The 24,078-nt window shown below is 39.1% G+C and overlaps 1 protein-coding gene across 1 annotated transcript in view; it reads right to left on the bottom strand.

The window, feature by feature from the left end:
- Positions 1-24,078, bottom strand: part of THSD7B (thrombospondin type 1 domain containing 7B) — a 269,081-nt gene that overhangs the window by 55,549 nt on the left and 189,454 nt on the right. The gene's annotated exons all lie outside the window — the stretch shown is intronic.

The following is a 24,078-nucleotide window of genomic DNA, read 5'->3' as shown; positions in this document are numbered from 1 at the left end:
ATGTTTTAAGTGTCAATACAATTTCCAGAAAGTACAAGAATTACAGAGGCTGAAAGAATCACTCCAACTTACACCTCGGTATTCATTAATAATGAGTTTCAAGATATCCTTCGAGGACAAAATTTTTTAGCCCCAAGTTCCAGATAGCATCATTTATATGCTCTGAGTGCTGCAGCTTCAGAGGCAGAAAAAAAGGGAGCGATTCCAAAACTGGCACGGGGGCTAAAAAGCACCTTCATCTCAATTTTCACTGTGGGAACACAGAGTTATGGAGGAGCCCGTAATTACCAACTCATGTGAGACATCATTTGTTTTGTAACTGCTAACTTATCATCTTGAGTGGACTTCTGTCTGTGCAGCCCTCCAAGAGACATCTACCGCAAGCTCCGCTAATTGGTCAGGCGCAAGAACTGCTGTCAAAAATGTGCTCAGTAGGCATTTTCTTATAAAATCTATCAGAACGTCAGCTAGAAGTTTAGCCCTCAGAGATAAAAAAAAATGGCAATGGCATTTATGAGTTTGACAGGATTTTACTGTAAAAGTTAAGGGAAGTGATGATGGTTTGGAAGAGACACACAAGAGGACAACCAATTGCTGCAGATGCAGTACAATTATATTGGGGTCAGCCACTGGCGAGGCACCTGTCTGAGGTTTAGCACAGCACTAATGGAAGACACTGATTTCCCAGACATCACTCTGACATATTGTAACACAGAAGAAAACGGTCAAACTATATTTGGATGCCTCTGTGAGGATTTTTCTATTTCCTACAGACTTCCTCTGAAGAATGAATTCAAACATATTCAAACACTTACTACACTTGCAAAGTTTTGTAGGTTGCCAGTAACTGAGAGCTGTGTTTGGATGTACAAATTTTTCTATCGTGCATATCTCCCTGTCAAAAATACAAGAGGTTCAGTAATGCAAAAATAAAAAAAAAAATGCAGCTGCTCTTATTAAAGACATTTGGCCAGGAAAGACAGCACTGTACTCGTTCAAAAAAACATAGTTAAACAGCTGAAAAAAATGCTTTTGGCCAGAAACATGGCCAAAGCCTTTATTCTAGTAATCCACACTTGAGGACACATCTTTACCAAAGAGCTCACTGCATTGCAAACAAGTAATAAACATACATAAAAAGGTTCATTCTTTAATGCAAGAAATTGTATTACAGAGATCAAGCCACCTCTGCAAGAGAAGGAGCATGCAGTCAAATTTCTTGCCAAAATCAGTTTAATGCTAAACCGCAATCTCATTTACCTAAAAATAATGAAATAGGAAGGGAAAAATCACACAAAATTTTGATTAAAATGAACAGGAAAGAACATTTACCAGATGTTCAGGCTCTCCACCTACCCTTTATCCTTCTTGACACCTGACATTTTCTTTCATTTTAAAAATGCATTAATAAGATCATGGATCATAACAATAAAACAGGTGGTATTAAAACCCTCTAATTTAGGCTTCTAGTTAAGGCGTGCTATAGGCATTCACCTCCTTCTGTTGACATGGAAGGATGTCAGCCTCCCAGTTTTAAAGATTAATGGGAATATCGCCAGTGTCTTTTTTTTTTCCAATTTTCCTTTAACCTCTAACTTAGCCTACCCTAGAAGCTAAGCCATTCCCATTTCTTCTTCCCTAGAGCTCAGCGCTCTAGTCCTGTACTTTAGCTATTTCTATACATTACTGCTGTCAACAATGAGTTCAGTGAGGTTACTTCTTCTATCGACATTGGAAGATGCACATAGAAAACTGCATGGGAAACAAAATACTCTATCTTCCTTTTCTCCGTCTCATTCTCACCTGAGCAACTCAGGGAAAGTCAAAAGCTGCTGCTACACAGCCTTACTACAGGTAATTACCCACTCATACAAACAATATTGCTGCCTGCCCTTTCTATCCTCTCCTTGGTGTCTTCCTACAGGAATAAGCAGCCAGCCCTGCTTAGTTTTTGTTTAACTAGATGTGACATCCCTGGGTTCATCCTGAAAAAGTGGGAAATGCCAAGCCAGGAAGCTGATGAGGGTCATCAATCATCCACATTTAGCTTTATGGTAAATGAAGGAGGAAGGGGAGCAGAAAGAGGGACTGACAGCTGAAGAAGAACCTACATATTGGGGGAAAGGGCCCATATTACTTGTGGTACATCAACACATGGACAAGATCAGCTAAACCACCAGTAAAAAAGACACTGAAATAAATAATTGTTAACACTTTTGCCGAACTGGAAGAATGGCAAGATCTCAACAGCCCTTGCCAAGCAGGACACAGGAAGAGGCAAGGAGGGAACATATGGAAGAGAGTATAATGACAAGAGCTCACCAAAACCAGGAGTCTCATGAATTATCAGACTAATGTCAGCAGGGATATCATCTTAAATGGTATTTGAGAGAAGGTAAGGTAATGCTTTAAGGAACTAGAGTGGGAAGTTTTTTCCATGAATGGAGGCAGCGTGGGACATCGCTCAAGGTGCGCGGGGAAGAGGGGAGCAAGTGGGTGGCTGTGGCCGATGTGGGAGGTAGCCAACCCCACAGCACATCCAGAGCAACAAGATGGGTTCACACTGGAAGGAGGCAGAGGCAAGGACAAGTTCAATGGGCTTATGTAGCTGAGGAGAGGCAGAGCTTGTGGGGCTTCATGGGAGAGCTGTAATTCTTGTCAGAGGCAATCGTACATAAAAAATTCTCTTAGACAAACTGCCAAAGCCCTCGCAGCGCGTTCTGCCACTCCAAATGCAGAGATGCTTTTCTGCGCCTTACAGCAGTCCTGCACACGTGCTAGGGGATTCTTCTTTTCAAGGGAAGGTTTGAGTTCACATCCCTTTGACTCTTAACACAGTTTACAAAACCACAATGGAATATTTTTTCCCTGATATGGAGAACAGAAAGCAACAGAATTACAAGCTGGGCGAGATGAAAGCTAAGTACTGCATGCAAGATACCACCGCTGAGGCAGGAGAGGGGAAATATATGCAAACGTTTCTTGCTTCTGCCAATGATCAGCCAAATTTGCGGAGCTGGAGCCTGCTCCCATTTTTATTGTTTTTTTTTTGTAATTCTATTAGAAAATCACTCCCAGCTTCCAATAGCGTGAGGTACTGCAGAATCAGATCTAAAATATGTTAATGTCATGAGAATAACGATTACAAATTGTGGAGATACTTTATATGCTGCAGAGGTACATCTTGGATTACAGGCTTCCTGAATCTGAATTTGTTTTCTGATTTGATGCTTTTACTTGTGTTTTCTGGTACATATTCCACTGTACTTTTTACTACAATTATTGCAGTAGCTCCTATAAAGTTTTTAGTCTTTCAGTTTTGATTTATTTATGAAGGACTTCTTTTTTAATTAAAGTTCTTAAAACTTGCTGCCAAGGACTTTGAAATTTAAGGATTTGATTTAATCTACCAGAAAAAGGCATTCACGATCACGTTGGGATCCCGGTTTCTTCTTTTCAACACCAAAGCGCAATTATATTTCTGTAATAGTTATGCTGAATATTAAAGGGAGTGATTATTACGGGCCATTTTAACTATCTGAACATTAAAAACCTAAAAGCACTAATCATAATTCCTTTGCCGTATTAAAACATCACATGAGTAGAGCAGGAGCTGCACTAAAGCAATAATCATTAATCAGTATTTAAAATAAGACTGTTGCCAAATTATCTCTTAGGCTTAATTTCCTTGAGCAGTATCATCCCACAGAGAGAAGTCTGGAGTACAACCTGACATATTACTGTTCTTCAAAAGATTAGTCCACCGTTGGCAATTGCTCACCTGCATTAGCTGGCCCCCACAATGCTGCTAGAACCTCTCCTCCAGCTTACAGAGGCGCAAATGTCAAATTAAATACCCATCTGCCTCCCGAGTCAACCCAGGGCTGCTCAGTAATGTAGGCAAAATTGAATGAGTTATTTTGTTCTAACTCTACAGGCTGCAAAATTGGATTTGGTGGCAGCAGCAGAGCTAGATCCAAGAGAGGGCACAGAGGACTGACAGCAGCCAGAAAGAGTTTCAGGAGGCCAGGGTGGAAGGAGGGGAATGACTGTATTTTAGAGGCCACTGATTCTGGGCAGCTGGAGGGAGTATCCATTCCTCCATGCATCTCTCCCAGCCCGGGGAATGCCAATCTTGGCTCCTTGCAGAGCCTCTCCTGCCAGACCCTCATGCAACATGGTCTCGGTCCCCTGTGCCCAAGCGGCTGGTCCCCACTCCCTTGGGCACAGGGAAGGCCCCTGTCGACTGCCACCATCGGGAACAGACCCCTCACCTACGTATGCAGCTTGCCCATCATTCCCATGTTTTCACTTCTCTCCACACTCTATATCAATGTACAGCCTGGCAAGAAATACTTAATAAAAAATTAGTAATCTAGCCATCCTAATAAGAAAAGCTTCATTGAGACTTAGAGGGTGCCACGCTCTAAGGGGGAGCATATGGTCGTGCCACAGGTCTGTGCCAGGCTGGGTCAGACTTTCTGAAGTTACGAGCTAAATGCCAGCAGCAAAATCTCTCACCTGCTGCTGCTGCTGAACTTCTTCCCTGCCTTCCCCTCCTAGCTGGAAATGTTCTCTGCAGAGGTACTTCCATCTGCAAAGGTAGAAGCCATGTGTCCCTGCCTGCCGGAGCATGGGAACATCAGCAGCAGACACAAGCTGCCATCCAAAACTGCTGTCCCAGGCCGGTCAAACAGGCAAGAGCATGTGTACTACGTCCCATCTACATGTAGCGCTCCTGCCAGAGCGCGTCACTCGTGATTTGTGTTTGTATGGTGTTAAAAGCGTGAGGTTCAAACAAGGAACAAAAAAGCTGGTCTCTAATCCAAAGATGTTACATACTATTTTTTATATATATATATTGCATGGAGGAATAACCATACAGAGAACAGGAGTTAGCTGTCTCTTTGCTATGTCTTTCATAAGTTTGCTCCCTCCGCTTATCCTCCTTTTTATGGGGCACAGGAGAGCCATCCCTCAGCTCGCCTACTTTTCTTTCTTCCTATCTTGTCCGTGGCTAATTTTATCTCCCCCATGGCTTCAACTTCCATTTTCAACTAGCACTTATACTGTCATATCTGAAGTGTTTTCTCCAGCCAACACATTATTTTAGCCCATCGCACTCTCACTTCAGTTGTGCCCATCTTGCTCCATCAATGACACCAGCGAGGAGTGCTCATGTCTGAACTTCTGTTATACCTCTCTTTATGCAGCCCCCTGGAATACTTAAGTGCAATTAATATGAAATATCATTCCCTTTCCCAGCTTTCAATACTTTCTCAAGATCCGCTCCTGCTGTAAGCCTCACTGCTCCCTCCTAAAACCAGCCAGACGTGACATCTAGGTTGCATGGTTCTGAGTAATACTGGCTGCTATTTATTGTACTTGTTCTTTAAAAAATAACATTGCAAAAATAGCATCACCATCCCATTATGTCTACTGTTAACCTGCATGACCAAACAATCTCAGCACTACCACCCTTTTCTTGCTCTTTGATCCTTTCCCATTGTTTTGTGATTTTTTTTTTTACATTTGGTTCAATACTGATAGGCAACCACGTTTGAAGAAACCTGTCCTCTGTGTATATACAGCAACTACAGCAGTGGAGGCATTACCATAAAACCGATAAGAAATAGCGCTAAAGGCTAGTTCCCCCACTTTAATCCATTTATCCTCCTGTGCCTTCCAGTAGTCAAAATGGAGATATGCCCATGAGACTCAGCAAAGAATCAAATTTCCATACCACAATAAGATATGAAATAGTTACAACTGCAATTGCTTAAGGATAATTTAGCCTATTATCCCCTTCTGTGTTACATTGATGGGTCTGGGCTACTGGTAGGAGTTGATGCATAGAAAAAAAGGTGCATTTTATGTGACAAACAGAAGAATGTTTCACTAATTTAGAAGAGTCACAAAGAGTAAAAGGAATTGCAAATTAAAAAGAAAAAGAGAATGCAGTTGTTCGGGGGATTTGGATACTTGTGATATTTGTACTGGGACCAAAACAATGCTGCTTTTCATAAAGCTGTCATCGTCACATATCATATAAATGGCCACTTTTCAGCCCAAAGCACCATACAAACAATGAACCCAATCTGGCAGTCATCACTTAGTCTTCACGCTCATTAGTTTTTTATCTGAACCAATCTGAGCTGATCAGATTTTCTCATCTGTTGTTTAGGTAAGGATCCCAATGCACTTTATCAGGGTATATCTGTCTCTCTAATACCCACTTTAAGCAGCATTACAATACATAAGTCCTATGAAACACCATTAAGGTGAGGAATAAAAGACATGTAACTCTTAAGTAGCATGTCTGTAGTTTAGATAGCACCTTCATAATCATGGTCTCTCCTGTTTTAAACTTATTGTCCAATCTGGAGCACTCACTTCAGGAATGTCACTGCTATTTAGTAGTGAAGCCCTGTCTAGGTATAACTAAAATTTAGTGTATCAGCATCCTGATTGAAACCCATCACCATACCACATGACTGGGCTGTCTAATGAGAATCAGAGGTAGAGGACCAGAGGTGAAATGAATATGCAGACAGGACCACCGTTCCAGCTGCAGATAATTTGCCATTTAAGGGTATTTGAGACAGACAGGTGAGACACATCCAGTGACGTCCATTTTGTACTATTCTGTGGCCACATATTCCCAAACGAGTCTGTCAAGCCTGACCTTTCAACATTCAGCAGCTTGGGGGCTAAGTGAGAAAAAATGACAGTGGTATTTTACAACAGGAAAAAAATAGGGTTTTTTTTCCCTAGATTTGCACTATAAAAGAAGACCCTTTTGAAAACTGTTTGTGTGGGTCTTTGTCTTAATCATCTTTGAATTCACAGCTAGCATCCCCACGGGTGAACATTTTCAGAGAACAAACACGACAAACCAATAGCTGAAAGTTCTTAACCTTTTCTATGTTGTTATAAATCCGCATATTTTTATATTTGCTTGCTATAAACTGTATTCAGTAATAGCATCCAGGCCATGAACTTGTAAAGTTCATTTTTCCACAGTACCTCTAAGAAAATTTTTCTCTTAATTAATTTTCTCAATGACCTCCTGGCCAGCATCACGCATTCTTATTTATTTTTCATGTGAACAAACATTCACGGATTTTATTCAATTACAAGGTGAAAAACATTACTCATCAAACACCAACTGCTAACATCTCTGAATTTCCCATGATGATACTTGCAGTTGAATTCTTAAACTTATGTTTAATTTAAGGCTAAAGAGTGGCAAGGTTGAACACCACGTATCAATGAAAGCATGACCAAATCCTTGGCCAAAGGGCAATACCAAACAGCCAGAGGAGGAAGGCACCTTCAGCTCTACAAAGCTGCCCATTCATTGAAGCCAAACTCACCTGCTCTACTGATTTCTGCACATTTCAACAGGATTTAAGTCACCTCAGTATCTTATATGTGGGTTTCCTTCCAGCTGACTACTGGAAGTTCTTTCTGAATTTATGATTTTTTTTTTTTAACGAGAGTACCTAGGACAATCAAAATAAGTACACAGTGTACTTTCAACTCAGCTCATCATTTTTTTTCTGTGTATATCCATGTACATCCTAATATCCACACACATCTTAAGTCGAAATTTGTATTAAAATACTGCTTTAGTTGTATTACTGAAACACCTAAACTCTTCCCAGCAAATTACAATTCATGCATCAGGAAATAAATACAAACATTTGCATTACATGCTGAAAAGCAGCACAGTACAGCTCTGCAAGGCTTTCAATAAAGATGACACTTAGCTAGCTTAAGTTTCTCCTTATATACATATAAATCAGGAGGGACTTACCTCAAGTCATGGAGATTCACCAGAGTGAGAGGTAAACGAGACCTAGCGAATTAAATTATCGAAGAAGTTTATCAAAACCAGGCTGAAATTATCTGGGGATCAGACAGTAAGAGTGTGATGGTTCCATTGTGAGGATGCTGGCAGGCAACACCCCACAGACCTCCAGATGTGGATTTTAATATAAATGCAGTGTTATTAGAGAGCTATTTTTAAACTAGACTTCTTACTTATTGAGAACAAATACTGCTAATAGTAATATTAGAACCAGGTATTCCCAAAAGCAGTCCCTGACAGGTTAATTCAGCCATTGAAACAAGAAGGTGATGCTATTCTAGATTTCTTTTTGAATCATAAAAGGAACAAAAGAACTGGTTATAAAAATACATCTGGAGTCTGCAATTATAGGCCAATTCTAAATGAAAGTATTCACCAACGTTCGCAGAACCCTTAGAAAAGGCAGGCTGGCATTTTCAGTCCCAGCCCTTGGCTTCAAAAGGGCAACTTCTGCACAGCGAGGGAACCAGCTGGGAAGTCGCTCATCACGAGGCTGAAAGGTCTGCCTCGGGAAGGAGATCAGAGGTTTGCAAGTCAGAGATGCCAATACTTACAGGGATCCATAGCTGAGGTACGAAGAAAAAACTCAAAGGCAGTGTGCCCGGTCCTCACTTGTCAAGCAGACCAACAGACAGAACAAGTCTTGTGGGGATAACGGGGTTCACGTGGAGATGAAAAAAGCACCAAAGAGAAGACCCACCTTAGAGCTCGGGAATGGCCGAGGAGGAGAGAGGAGGAGGCAGAAAGTCACAGCTACCAAAGCCCAGCCAAGGGCATTGCCTCAGAAGGTTTTAAAACAAGCAACAGAAGATGCATTGGCTACATGAAGAGAGAACCTGCAAAGAAGTGGAGCTACTACACAGTGAGGCTGGAGTACAGATTAAAGACAGTGTGTAACTCCAAATTACATGAATACATGCTTCAATGTTCATTGAAGTCAATGGTGATAACCACATAGAAACTCACAGTCAGGATGAACGCATATCTCAAGAAACCAAACATCCAAAAACAAGGAACCAAGTAATTTCCATCCAGATTAGTGAAAGAACTGACATCTGAAATTTCACACTGGGTAGCAAGTTTAAATAAACCAAGCAAGACAAGAACGATATCATGCAATCAGAAATAATAAATGTCATACATAGATTTAAAGAGGGGGAAAAAATCACCAGAGCAACTAAAAGCCCTTTCTTCTAAGCTCAGCAGCAGCAAAGCTTTAGAACAAATTTAAGGAAAGAACAACCAAAGCCAGCGAAGCTAAGAGAATGTGGGGGGAAACACCACATGGGTTTAATACAGGTAAGGCACACTAATCTGACATCTTTCTTAGAGAAGAAAACTCACTTTCTGGAGAAAGGAAATTAAATCGATCTCAGCTGTCTCATTTTGGTAAAGCTGTAACATCACATCACCTGGGAAGTTATTAGTTAAATTGAAGAGGATGGGGGATTAGTACAAAAATTTTAAATTGTCCTGAAACTGCTAGAGGTAAGAGAGGAACAGCAATGTGAAATGGGGAACGTCAGGCTGGAGGGAAGTTATTGGCGTCACTGCTGAAGGACTGGTGTTAGAGCCAGTCTTGGTTCATATTTCACCGATCATACTGGCACACAAATACCTCCACTTGTCTTCCTGTTAAAAAGCTGAAGACAAGAAGCTAAATGACATCTTTATAGAGAGAAGTGGGATGGTGTGGAGCAAGAACCACACGGCGCCCAGACCAGAGCACAGAGAGAGGTGGCAGTTCTGTAGTGCAGAGCGTGGATCACGGATTTGGAGATCAAAAAACCACATCAGCCTTGGGAAACTACAGGAGCGCATCACAACACTATGGGACGTGGCTATGAAATAAAACAGAAGAAAATGCAATCCAGGAAGGTATTATGTTAGAATTTCCATACCACATAGGATGCAATTAGCGGTGTTTTACAAAGCCCTGCTAAGACCCTCTCTGGTGTAGTGTGTACAGATCCAGACACTTAGTTTCCCAAATTCAAACAGAAACAAATGCAGAAGAGAAATACCAGGGTGACTGTGAGAATAAAGATCCCGTCTTGCAAGGAGAGGCTAAAAGGGTTTGATATGCCTGAAAACTGAAGGCTGCGAGGGATGGCTCTCTTATCATTAGAGAATAGAGATGTTTTCTTCCTGTAAAGTCAGCAGGGCAACAAAATACCAGAGAGCAGAGCTTTTAGGACTAATGGTAACTTCAGCAAAGACGAGGCAGAAAAAAATACCCATCCACTCAACCTGGGAATGACAAGGTTTTTAGACAGGAGAGGATGGGTCAGCCTTTTCAGTGGAGTAACACAGATCACCTGCCTAATGCCAAGGCAGGTTTAATAATGTTTTCAACTGGCCAACACAGTTGCATGCAATTTCTGCGACTATACAGAGAAATGAGTCCTGTGAAAATACCACGAGCGTTTCACGAGTGAGTCTGGAAGAAGGCTGCGTAACATCTGCTGCACCTCCCCTCTCCCACCAGTGATCACATTAATTTTCTTGCAAACCTTCAATTAGAGGAGTGAACCAAACAGACAATTATCTTCATAAAACCTCATATTAAATGCAATTAAATTCAAGACCACTGAAAATCTGATCTTTGTCTAGAAGTAGGTAATGAATCAGGTTTTGTCTTTAGCAGTTGTTAACCGGGTTTAGGTAGTTCTGGGATATCAAAGAAAAGATTAATTGACTTAAGCAGTGACTAACGTAAAGCCATTAAGATAAACTCTTGGTTTTTACAGCTTGTTACAAAATGTAACAAAAAAAAAAAACAAAACCACAAAAACCTTGTTCTCAGTAACTGCCTCTAGATGAAAAATGCTTCTTTTTTTCCCATCAGTGCTATTTGCAGCAGTGAGTACCGACAGCTTCAGTTTAGGAACCAAGCAAGGCTGGCATGGGAAGCCAGGTGGGAGCATCACAGAAGTGGCCCATTTTGGTTTTCATACAAGCCATTAGGAGTTTCAATCTATTGAATTTAATGGAAATACGAAAAGGCCTATGGTTTAACAGAAGAACTTACCTCCTATCAAATTAGGAAAGATAGGTTACTTTTCATAATTCAGTTACCCTTATACACATCAAATGTAACAATAAAAGCCAGCAACAGTTTTACATGGTAAAACTGAAAAGTGGAGGTCTTCCCTAAGCAAAGCGTAACTATTTACATGCTGCAAGTTATACAACATAATTAAAATGAACTGAAAAAAAATGTTTTTTTCCACAAGACTTAATGGAAGGACAGAACTATAACTGAAGCTACAACTTAAATTGATGAAACATAAAGCACAGCCCTCTGACAATACTTTACTTTAAATAGAATTACGTTATCTCAGGTTATTCCAGCCTCACCTGGTTCTGCTGTAATTTATTCCTGAGAAGTTTACTCCTTTCCCTTAGTCACTTGCAATATAATCCAGAGCATTTTACATTCACGTGACTTTGAGACATGCTCCAAACTTTTGTATTTTTCCCTTTGCAACATACAAAACCTTTTTTGAGAAACAAATGTTCCCTATTTCATCATTTAAAAGATGCTCCAATAGTGTTGCAAATGCTATTGGACACATTTCAAGGAAGCATGTGGAGACTGATTGTTCCTTTCATTATTAACTCCATTGATAAACATCGATTTGAGCCAAAATATTATCTTTTCGTTTTTAGAGTCAAACTTCATCTGTTACCCAGTCTGCAAATTAGATCACAATCCAGTAAAAATATGCAGACTTCTAGTATATGAAATGATTTACTTTTCTACAGGGAGGCTGCTTTGTAGGGCTTTACTTGGATCAAAGGCCTCACCTTCACTGAACAGACAGAAAAAAGGGAAATATTGTGTAAATTAATACTACTTTCTAAAAACGCAGAGCCAGTTCCGGGTCTCTTAAAAGTTAATTGGAATTTGCCTTTATTTAATTAAATGATGAGAGTTAGGCCAGAGACTATCGGGATAACATTTGGTTAGAATAACACAGTAGTTAGAAAAACACTATCTGGAAGACAGGACATAAAAGTGGTGTTTGCATCTGCTATCACACAATATGCCCTGGATTTATCATCACACTCCAGAAGCAAAGAGCTGCCACAAACTCCAGCCAGTTGGGCAGCACAGCTGCCAGGCAGTGTGGAGCAGCCGGAGCGCACATCCTAGCACTAACAACGTACCCACCACCGGTTCAGACACAGATGATTTATTGTGAATTACAGGGGAAAAAGAAGAAATAAGCCACATAGAGCCTGGATCCGTACACGAACTTCCCACAATTGATTTCCAAGCGCAGCCTTTTGATACAGGGTGCTGGGAGAAGAATTACTGTTCGATGCTGTTCTGCACAGCTGGACATGAAGATGAAGTAACTCCCTTAACGTCATTCAGTTTTGGGCCCCCCGCTACAAGAAAGACACTGAGGTGCTGGAGCGAGTCCAAAGGGCAACGAAGCTGGTGAAGGGTCTGGAAAACAAGTCCCGTGTGGAGCAGCTGAGGGAACTGGGGTTGTTTAGCCTGGAGAAAAGGAGGCTCAGGGGAGACCTTATTGCTCTCTACAACTACCTGAAAGGAGACTGTAGCGAGGCAGGTGTCGGTCTCTTCTCCCAAGTAACAAGCAATAGGATGAGAGGAAACAGCCTCAAGTTGTGCCAGGGGAGGTTTAGATGGGATGTTAGGAAAAATTTCTTCACCAAAAGGGTTGTCAAGCATTGGAACAGGCTGCCCAGGGAAGTAGTGGAGTCACCATCGCTGGAGGTATTTGAAAAACTTGTAGATGTGGTGCTTAGGGACATGGTTTAGTGGTGGACTTGGCAGTGCTGGATTAATGGTTGGACTTGATGATCTTAAAGGTCCTTTCCAACCTAAACAATTCTATGATTCTATGATTAGGAACTGAAAGAAAAGAGTCCCATCCTCGGTTTTAACAGTGTCATCACAAAAATCAATACCTGTCAGGCACTGATTATTCTTTTGATTTGGTTACAAATGAATTTTCAATCTGGTGTATAGAAAGCAAGTGTACAGAATCAGCGTTGCAAGGACTCTGCAGTCTAACAGGTGGTGGGACCTGTTAGAAAGGATTACATTTGAAAAAAAAAAAAAGCTATAGCATACAGAGTAAAAGAAACCTGTCTAAAATGAACATTTTACTCCAAAACAAGTAAACATTTTAGTGCTATCTGAAGGACTTAAGAACTCATCTGTGTTGCCTTCCCTTGCCAAGCTCTCAGGTACTGTGGTATGCTACATTGTGATGACAGGGTGAAAACAAGGAAATGTGAAGTTAAAAAAATATTTATTCTTCCTCTAGCTGGGATTAATTTCTGAGGTTAGCATGCAGATATGATCCAAATACAACTTGTACTTAGAATTTCCTGTGTGATAAGTAACTGCTGAAAATGCTGCTGTTTGCATACAGCTCCTGAGAGGATACTAATTATGCAAAAACGAAGACGTGAGAATGCTGATGAAAATCTGTGAGTCATTTATCAAACACTGACCTGAAATGAATATTAAGAAAAACCTCTTTTATATGCAAATGCTTAATCTGATCGAGTTTAATCATCACTCTTCTTTCTCAGGACTGATGAGTTGTGTACGTACTGTGCACCGTAAGACACAATCTTATGTATCTCATTCTCAAAAAACCAGTTGTTTTGTCAATGGTTCCTCTAGGAACAGGTGGAACAGAAAATTAATCTTTTGTTATTATTTTACTCACCTGTGAGACTATCCATAAAGCCTATTTTGCCTGCCCACCTGCTGATCACTCGAGTAATATCTGGTTTACATGGACTGAGTACTTCCATTCTCTCAACAAGAAAACTCAAAGTATAACTGATTTCTCCGATGGATTTTCTAATGAATAGCCATTGCTACTCTATTTCCTGAAGTACTCACCGATGTTTGCGCTCCAACAAATATAAATCTGTTTATTTACTATGCAAATTTACAACCAGCTACTAGCTGGGGAAAAACAACGTGAAAGAAAACCACCGATGCCCATGCATTCAGAAACGTTACACTCCAAACTGGCAGCCTGATGGGAGCATCGTCTCGCAGCCCCTCTCTGTGACCACCCAGAGGAGCTAAATCCTCCATCCCAGAGCAAGCATTAACAACATCTGGGCCTTACTGAAAAGCAACATGATCACATTCTATAAATCAGACTCTAACTAAACTACATGCTGACCCAAAACAGAACTTAAAGTGCTGGTTTCTTGTACTGTAGTTTATCAAAAATATGCGTTAGATTAACAGAAATTAATATCCCTGGGCCTTACATAGGATATAGATTTACATCAAAACTTGGATTTAAAATTTGGTTTTAAAGCTAGGATTTAACTTCTCCAAAAGGACATCATGTACAAGATGGATAAAAATTTGGCATGCATGTTTTGATCCAGGTCCGGATCCCTAGTTACAAAGGAGTAAGTCCTTAATAACTGGATTAATAGCAGCAGAAATAGTACCACTTAGCTGTCAGAAGAATGATTTACATATACAAATATATCTTCCAGATGGCCACTTGAAAGTACACTGAATTTAAATTAAAGTAACAGATTGGATTTATTTTAAGAAATTTTGAAAATTTGCACACTCATAAAGGGCCATATGTTGAACTTGGTGACCACTAAGCATTCCCACCAAAACCAAAACCAACCGAGGTGCCCCAGGAAAGTCCAGCCACTGCGGCTGAAAGCACAGACCAAGGAGAACAGGTCTTCTTATATGCTGAAGACTAAATGAAAAACCTAAACTCCATGTTTCAAATAGAATACTGCACAACAACATAAACAAATGTATATTAATTATTTTCACCAGTTAAATACATATATAATAAGGCATTATAAAAGTAGCATATGACTAGGTCTTAACTACTTTTCCAAGTCTTGCTTAGAAGAGGCTGCTAAACCTTACTATTTTTCAACATTACTCTTTTTACTCAGACTCTTCAGAACAAGAATGAAAATAACTTTATGCCTGGTAGTTAATTAGAAAGTTCACGAACCTCATAATGTCACTCAAGAAGGGAAAAATTCTCATCTTTATTTAGTAAAGTCATAATTGAAAACTCAAAGTCCTGATTTAAAACTAACTTCTAAGAGCATAAAGGACACCTAAACTTAACAGATGTTGGAACAAATTGTTGAATGTAGACTGTCCAGCAGAGCTGACATATTTGGTTTAGCATTTCTAACTGCCAAAGGTCATACTAATTAATAATAATTGTCCAATTCTCAAACTCCTGCAGAATAGCCTGGATAAAATCTGACTATCTGAAAGACATCTGTAGTTTTTATCTAATGTGGCATCGGACACTTTCTACATGATTTTACAGCAAACTATTTTCATCAAGTAAAAATGAATGTCACGATTTTTATTAATGATCCTAAAATATTATCTCAAAGAAAAGGGTTTTAAAAAATCCAGGAGTAAATTTTTGTTTCAGAAACAATTATGACTGTTCAGTGACAACACTGTAATTACATAGGAAGTTATTTAGGAAATCCAGAAATTAAAAGTAAGGTTAAGAGAAGTTGAGCGTTTCGCAGTGGTTACACCTCGCATGGAGCAGAGGTGGAATAACTGGAAGGACCCCTCTGATTTCAAACACCCGACTGCAGGTGAGACTCAGTGAAGGCTCTTCCCATCCCTCCCACCAGAAGTCACAAGAAACACAAACAAAATCATAGCAAAGCTGAACTAACCAACAGAGGGCAGCTGACTCACAGGCATACGAAATTCTTATTCCTGCCAAAACCCATGGCAAAACCCCCTTGCCATCAACGCAATCCAAACTGACACCAACTCTTTTTAACTGAAATGTACAACGGCAGGACTGCACAAAGCTTTGCTAGTGGAACTAGCACATGCTTTCAAATAATAAAGATAATACTTGAGAAAGAAGGAGATAAACCTATCGAAGGTCAGATCAGATGAGTGCTCTGAAACATGCAACTCAAAACTGTTCAGTTAAAATTTTTCAAATTTTCAAAAATTCTCAAGTTAGCCATCTCTGCTATCACTACAAAAATTGAAGTTTGCATATTATATTTCTTCTTCAATAGTAACTCATACGGAGAAAAATCTGTTTTTATAGTGCATGCTGGTTATAACCATAATTAAGGGAAAAACACAACAGTAACCTATAAACTAAAAAAAAAATCACCCAATGACCAAACTAAAACAAAACTTTAAAACTGGCTATTCTACTGTTTAGACAACAGCATGTGGTTCAATACTAAAGCCAAATTAATTCTCCATTAAAACATAAATAAACATTTAAAGCCTACTTTTTAAGTTATTAAAGTGTAGCTAACATCTGTTTATTATGAAACCACAAATGAGTCTCATCCCTTTTAAAATTAATCCGTAACTCTAACAAACACATAGACTGTATTTGCCATCAAACTATAATCAATGCTGGGTAAACTTTATTAAGTGCACTAATATTTATTTATCTTTGGTTCTGAATCTGAACTCCAAAGTCAATCTGTAACGTCTGAGACACCGTCGTGTGCCACATCTGTCAGTGAATATGAGAGCTCACAAAATGCTCCCTTCATAAAATGATGCAAGTTTCCTGGTTAAGTTGCAATATGGGAAACAGCTGACTCAAAAATAATATAAATTATAGACAGATTAAAAGCCTTCATAACTTTTAATTAAGCAATAAATCACAACAGACTACACAGGACTGCTGATTTATGCACTCAAGTGAGAAGCAGTAAATAAAATTAGACAGGACAGAATATACATCTTATTGAAGAAGAAGAAGAATCTATCCTTTGGTGTTTCATTCATACATAATAATCTGCTCGTCTTTAGTTTTTCTACTGGTGGCTATAGCCTGCAACACACTTATTTATAACACAAAGATGTGTCACAATTCTAAAGCTAATAAGGAAGGATTAGCTGAATTTGTATAAACTCCTATTTGCAACCCTTTTCTTAGTATCCCTGCTAAAACAGGGACGTCAGGAGGTGGCGAGAGCCCCAGAGAGCTGTACAGTGAAAACAGCTTTAATTTCTCCTTTCTTTCCCCAAACCCACCTGCATGTGACTACAATTAATTTCAACTTTTGGAAAACAGCCCTTTCAAACAACAGACCTCCCTGACCCAGGGGCTGTATTTGACAACTGCTCAAAAAGTTATAATTGGGCCTTGAAATCCAAAATCTCAAAGTGGTTTATATTCCAGCTAGCAATCTGGTAATGCTGACAATCCTGATGCTGTCACCTAAAAAAGATGCAAAATTCATGCATTCACCTTGCAGTTCAAATGCACACCTTTAGCTGACGGCAAGCCCAGCACAATCCTTCCAGTCATGTGAGGAGAGATCAAGAGGAACACAGAAGGTCATTTGCACTTTTATTCTGCTGTCTTGGAGGAGGAAACCAATTAAACAACATAAAAAGAAAATAAAATCCATTCCTGAATCTATCAATCAGCTACAGTGCATAAAACAAAGCAAACCGAACAAATGCTCTGGGTATAATTTCTGGGGAACAGCCACAAGCAACGTCTGCACCAGAAAAAATATTAACACTTGTTAAGTATTAATCAGTGATAACTGCTGTAGACGGAACAACACAGCAATATTAAATACTTTAAAAAGCCAAGACCAGGGTTATTTTAAGGACCATAATACAAGAGGTGCCTGAGCATTCCTGGGCTTCTCGGTAGCTCTAACAGATGAAGTAACACAGCGTACATCTTCATGTCCATTCTCCCTGTTTGAACAGCTACTTCATTTCCAATTATTCTCTCTCACTCATAAAGCAAAGTCAGAAAGTAGGAATTTTCTGCTCTGACTGCTCAGGATATGTTCACAGCAGGCAGGTGGGTCAGACCACCTTTAACAAACTATTCCTCTAAGAATAGAGCCAACCACCTGAATGTGGTCAGCTTCAACCTGAGGACACACAGACTTTGCTAGATATTTACGAGAAAATTCAGCCCTTCCAAAAGACACTGTTGTCCACTGGAAAAATTTAAAAAGTGACCAAAATCTTAATAACCAAGCTGGAGCTGCATATGTAGCAGAGCCAACATAGAAGACCTCAGTATAGAGGTCTGGATGAGACACACAGATATTTGGTTGACCAAAGGATATACGAGATACTCTGCCCTGTCAAGGAAACTCACTTCTTTACTGCAATTTTTGCAACGTCAGAGCTGGGGGCAGACTGCCGTGACATCCTTTTTTCAAGCTGCTTCCTAGAATTGATTTCTGACAGTACTAGATGCTGAATCGGGCCAATGCCAGTACCTAATTTACCAACCCAACCTTCGTTCAGGTTGGATGCTCTGCACCGTGATTCAGATCGCACACACAAGCTCCCTAGACTGGACAGAGCTGAGCTGTCTTCTGCTTAAAGCACTCTCTTTCAACATCTTGCCAATATCTTGTTGCATTCACACTTCAGAGAGTTTTGAAGTCATGTGGTAGGTTCTACAGAAGTATAAACTATTGTAATGAATTTCATTACTTGACTTAGAATCTATTTCAAAAGAAATTTCCACATTCATGTCTTCAATTATAGCCAAAGTTTTATAAACAACGAGATAATATTTTGGAAACTGATTTTGTACTCAAAGAAATTATAAAGGACAGTAAAGAGAAGGAAAATGTGTCAAAACCTTCATTTAACTTGCCAAAAGCAAGAAAAGGGATACTTCCGTGTAACTCACTGCTTCTGAAGACTCAGTCACATGCAATAAAATGCATGATGCCAAGTAGCTGTTTTTCACATCTGCTACCATATGAAAAGGCGGAGACATACCAATATATTTTATTCTGAATATTCTTGGGTTTGTTCCAGTTAGAACAGAAGGTGTGTCCTTATTTTAACTGTTATGCAGTATTTCCCCTTCCTTAACGATTGTGAACTTAAAACTGAGAACAAATTACACCGAAAAAACTTTGCAGAAAAAAAATAGAAAGCTTTCTAAAAGGAAGGGAAACAAACCCCAAGATTAAATCCACTGCCAAGGAATAAGCAAGGCATCAATCCTTTGTGTTCTCCTGCTCCTAAGACAAAGACAAACAAGAGTAAGTTCAGTCTCAGTGTTAGACGCTGTCACACTGATTTATGACACATAGTGTATGCTGGTCCTCCAACATGACATATCGTTCACGAGAGATTCAGCACAAACCCAACTTCTTTCCTTAAAAAATACTGCCCAAACTAATTTAACTTCAGTTCCTTAGGTGAAATGCTAATACTTTCTCCACTGGGCTACCCAACTGTCTACGGCTGATTTTCCATTTAATTCCATCTCCTCTGCAGAGAAATAAACAAGACAAGGCACCTTTGGTAACACTCCTGTCTTTCACTATATTTTGCAGTATGCTACCATGTTAAACAATAACTTTTTTTTTTTCCAACAACAAACATATGACCTGTATTTGAATCAGAAATAATTATGAGTAAATTTTCAGTTTCAGAGATGCAAATATATCACTTCCATTTACAGGAAAAAGTCCTGTTTTGGTACATGTTTCATGAAGAACTTGGTACGGGTTGGAGCAGGCAGAAAAATGTAGTTTAATCAATTAGCATAAGGCTGCTAACTTTTGTGGATCCAGAGTAATTCTAGGAAGTAGACAGTTTTGAAAATGTTTCGTACAATGCATATATACATACATATGTATGTATAAAAGATATATTTACAGAGTACAACCAAGTATTACACCAAAATAAAGTATGAAAATAAACTCTTAGACACACTCAAGATTAAGAGAATAAATACTATTTTAATAATTCACAGTCATACAGGAGACAAAGATAAATGAAAAAGGTTGCAAATATTTTGTGTCAGCAAGTAAGGAGAGGAATATAACTTGAAGGAAGGAAAACAGGTGAAATACAGTAGTTATATGTTGCTTATTCAGAAACTTTATTGTATATGAAATTATTGTTCTTAGAGGAGTTACCTACCTAAATAAAAATGGACTTTGTTTCATCACAGTGCCCTGTGACAAGCCATGCTACGTTGCTCTTCCTTAGGCAGAGTTCCTCTGACACGGTGTAATGGCATTTTCGGATGATGGGAACTCAGCTTGCCAAATGTGAGCCAAAAATCGCCTAGACAAATGGCTACTCAATGTGAGCAAGGCAAACTTTAGTCTGCGTACTACTGTGCTGGTTTTCTTTGCTGGTTTTTTTGAGGAATTAAAGTGTGAAAAGCCCTGGAAATATCTTAACGAAAGGCCCTTCCTGAACAGACTTTTCCTAACATAACAGATCAGAAAAGGGGAAAGATCACACGCACTCCCCCACCCCTACCTCTAGCAGTCACAAGAGATAGTGACTTCCACAGTTAACAGCAGTCTCCAAGCCCATCCAATCTTGTCCATTCTAATGGTGAGTTTTTAAAGCCTATAATTTTGTAAGATTTTTCACTTTTGAAAACAAATTTGACACATTTTTTTGCTGATCAAAGAAAATATGTTTTCTCTGAAGTGCAAGTAGGATGAAACCAGTCATTTTCTATGAAAAGGTTACCAGAAATTCATACATCTCCACACCTGCTCCTGAGAGATGTGATCTGTAAATGCACCACTGCGCTCCTTTTCCCTTTTGTTAAACTTCTCTATGCAATTTCAGAAAAAGCACTTGCAATTGTAACAGGCAAGGTGTTGGTATTTCTCATATTCTAGAGTGAACATCAGAAAATGTCATTAAGACTAAAAAGCAGTAAGTTTAAAATTCAAATACATTACTCTTTTTTTCCTGCTATGCCTGCCTTTACAAATGTTCCCAATCCTTTAAAAATGTTTGCTTAACAAACAGTATATATAAAGGGAACAAACTACTTGCTATGATATTTGTCCTTTAGCAGGACTGGGTAAGAGAGAGAGGGGGAGGAAGGAGAAGGAGGGAAAATCTTGACAAGAATATACATTAGAGCAATCAATAAAAAGATAATCCTTGGAATTCACAAGTCTTTAAAATAAGATGCATTTTCTTGTAGTAATCCTCAAAACCTATAAAAGAATATTCAAGCAATAAACCCTCCATAACTCATATTTAACCTTTCATCATGTAGAACTACATATTAAATAGCTTAGCAACTGCATGCTGTGTAAGTGCATTCAAATAAGAGCAGAAATAGAAAAATGTAAATGTTACACCTCTTTTAACATGCATTGCACAGCCAAGAACATCTGCCAGCTGACCCCATAATCCAATCGGCTGTTCAGAAGCAATCGTATCCTCAGATAAGAGCTGCACAGCTTCTACTTGCAATGCCCATTTTCTCTAAGAGATGGAGTAAAATGTAGTTAAGCCAACTCTTCAATAATTTTCAAACACTTAGAGGTACAAGACGAAATTCAACATATTACATGGATCTGCATTAAAATACTGTCATCACTTCCCCCAAATATTGTAATTCATCTTTTAATTTCACAGGGCAACAACACAGAGGAAGTTTAAGGCTGAACTGACTATATCAAATCGAGTGATTATATAGGAATACCAAGTGCACAGAGCCCACACAAACTGTCACTTCTATTAGAAAATAGCAAAACCTCCAATGGAAATCTAAAAGGGCTCAACCAAGTCCATCGACTATAATGAGAAGAAGAAATATATAAAAGCTGAATTAATTCTCCTTACTCTGAGTTTACTTTTCGCATCTACTGGAAAAGCAGTGGACTGCTTGAGAGGATCTATGGGCAGGGGGGAATGAAGACATCTGTAGGAGTGGTTTCAAGATACTCCAGAAGAACCAAAAGCTCTGTGGAATTAAGAGCATAAAACCCACAGAATATCATGCTGTAATAGGATGTGTCATCGTCTCTGCATAAAATTAAGCTTCTGCTAAAAAGTTCTGTCCTAAACACACAAGCAAACTGCACTACATTGATTGAACCAATTCTAAGAGGACAGGCTTTCATGAAACAGTTTGTGACTCAAATAATTACTTATATTCATCAAATAAATTGTTTTGTTCACATAAATTACCCCTCTCTCCAAAGCAGTAGCTTTGGTAAAGTATCTGTATTGGCTGGGCCCTCGACATGGAATCACAGAATCATTAAGGTTGGAAAGGACCTTTAAGACCATTGAGTCCAACCATTAACATGGTGGGAAACGGTAAGAGAGAATTGCTGGAATCGTGTTTCATGTAACGCGCTCTGTAGTTAAATTTATGTCAAATATCTGAAAGGCATTGAAAAAAAAAAAGACATACAGGGGTCTGCCAAGAAGCCTAGAAAACCTCCTTCAAAAGAAGAGGGTGAAAAGATTATTTGGCTTAATGAGAAAAAGACACAAACTGACTGAGGGCTTTAATTATAACACACTGGAAAATTGAGGGTTCTCCAAAGTAATCGATTAAGCAATAACAAGAGCCAAGCTCAGAAGCAACAGTTAAAAAAAATAACTAAAACTACTGGAGGAAATAATAAGGGAAATCTGCTGGCACCTGGAGGAGTTTATTATTGGTTCTAAGTTATCTAACGTCTTTATCAACTGCATAAACCACAATATAACACAGTAGCCAGTGAAAGATAGAGCAAATCTCAGCACCAAGGTGATTTAGCTTTCTCATTTCTGATATCAACCAAAAGTAAGTATTTTACTGCAGGTATTTAACCCAGATCACATAAAAATAATTAGGATGTCACATATTTATACAGAAAGATTCTATAAAGCTTTGCTCCAGGATTTAAACACTGCCCAGACCAGAGGAAACAGAAGACAATCTGCCTTGCAGTGGATTAATGATATGTGTCCAGCTTAGCTAAAGAGCAGTGTGATCAGCTAATTTACTTTACCATCTGGGTAGGCAACTTGTGAGTGCTGCAACGTGCCTAAGGACCTCGGTGTGTCTAAATCTGTGCTGGAAGGGGAAGTCCAGTGGGTGCAGAGCAAAATTCCTTCCGAACCGCACAAAGGATTGAGAAGCGTTTGGGGAGGCAATGAATAGAATCATGCACACAATATGTGTGTATGTGTGCATATCTAAGTGTACATATATATACACATATGTCTATACACACACTTTCCTTATTAGCACAACAAACATATAGGATCTGATCCAATCCTATAAATCTAAATCGGAAAAAGGCAATCCATTTATGCACGAAAACAGCTTGAAATAGCTTCTGTTTCTATTCTAAAAAAAAAACAAACCCACAGGCAAAGAAACAAACACCCCCCCCCCCCAAAAAAAAAAAAAAAGAAAAAAACACCCTGGAAAACAAAAAGTCACAAACCTAAAGAAACAGACCTTAATGCAATTCTCAGGTGTCACTACTAGAGCCCGCAATAGCAAGCCCCCTGATGAATTCAATGGGTTTTAGATCAAGACTTGTGTTCCCAGTAAAGAGGCAAAAAGCACCAACCACATTTATATCAATATCAGCCATGGCACTTTGCGAGCACCGTGCACCGATAAACTGCACAAAGACATAATTTCCAAGTTTGAACAATTTCTTTCCTTTAATATCTTCTGAAAGGCTTTTAAAATTAGCAAATCTAATGTGTGTGGGAATAGGCAACACTTTATAGCAGTAAGTTTACTTTTAATGGAAGTAGTCTGCTGTGTCTATGGGTAACAAACCCCAGTATCTTCTCATTACAAAGGAGCTTATTGTTACCATACAACTTACTCTGGGATTTCATTTTGCCTCTTTGGTGATCTGTCTGATCTATTCAGAAAAGCACTGAGGTATGGACAACATACCCTTTATTGCAATTTTATATTTTCATAGTCCCTGCTGCTTCTGTTAGGCTACTGCCTATGAATTTCAAATAGTAATAAGGAAAAAGAAAAAAAAAAATGTATTTACCAAGTTTCTCACAGTAAAAAAAAAAAAACTGTGAAGAAAATGAGGCAAGTTCAGAATCAGGTGTTAGAAGTGGTGCTGCACCCCGGGACACGACTGCTGCAGCAACGGTTGTGCAGAAAAACAACTGGATCCACCAGCTCTAGCACCTACAAGCCTCTACACAAAAAAATCTTTGTATGAATACTATTAAAGTCGTTCTACATATACTATGCAACATCTTTTTTATATATATGTATTCATAACATATATACGAAGTCCCTTCAGCATGACTGGTTCTGTCCTATTAATTCATTTTCATGGTTGAATCTGAAATAAAGGACAGGCAAAACTAAATAGTACTTCATCAGTGTTAATTAGTGTTGAGAATTAATCAGCAAATGTAGGAAATCACTGTTAGT

The sequence above is a fragment of the Nyctibius grandis genome, chromosome 9, assembly GCF_013368605.1.
Source record: "Nyctibius grandis isolate bNycGra1 chromosome 9, bNycGra1.pri, whole genome shotgun sequence".
Taxonomy (NCBI): Eukaryota; Metazoa; Chordata; class Aves; order Nyctibiiformes; family Nyctibiidae; genus Nyctibius; species Nyctibius grandis.
The sequence above is the reverse complement of the archived record's forward strand: the minus strand, read 5'-3'. Positions and strand labels throughout refer to the sequence as shown.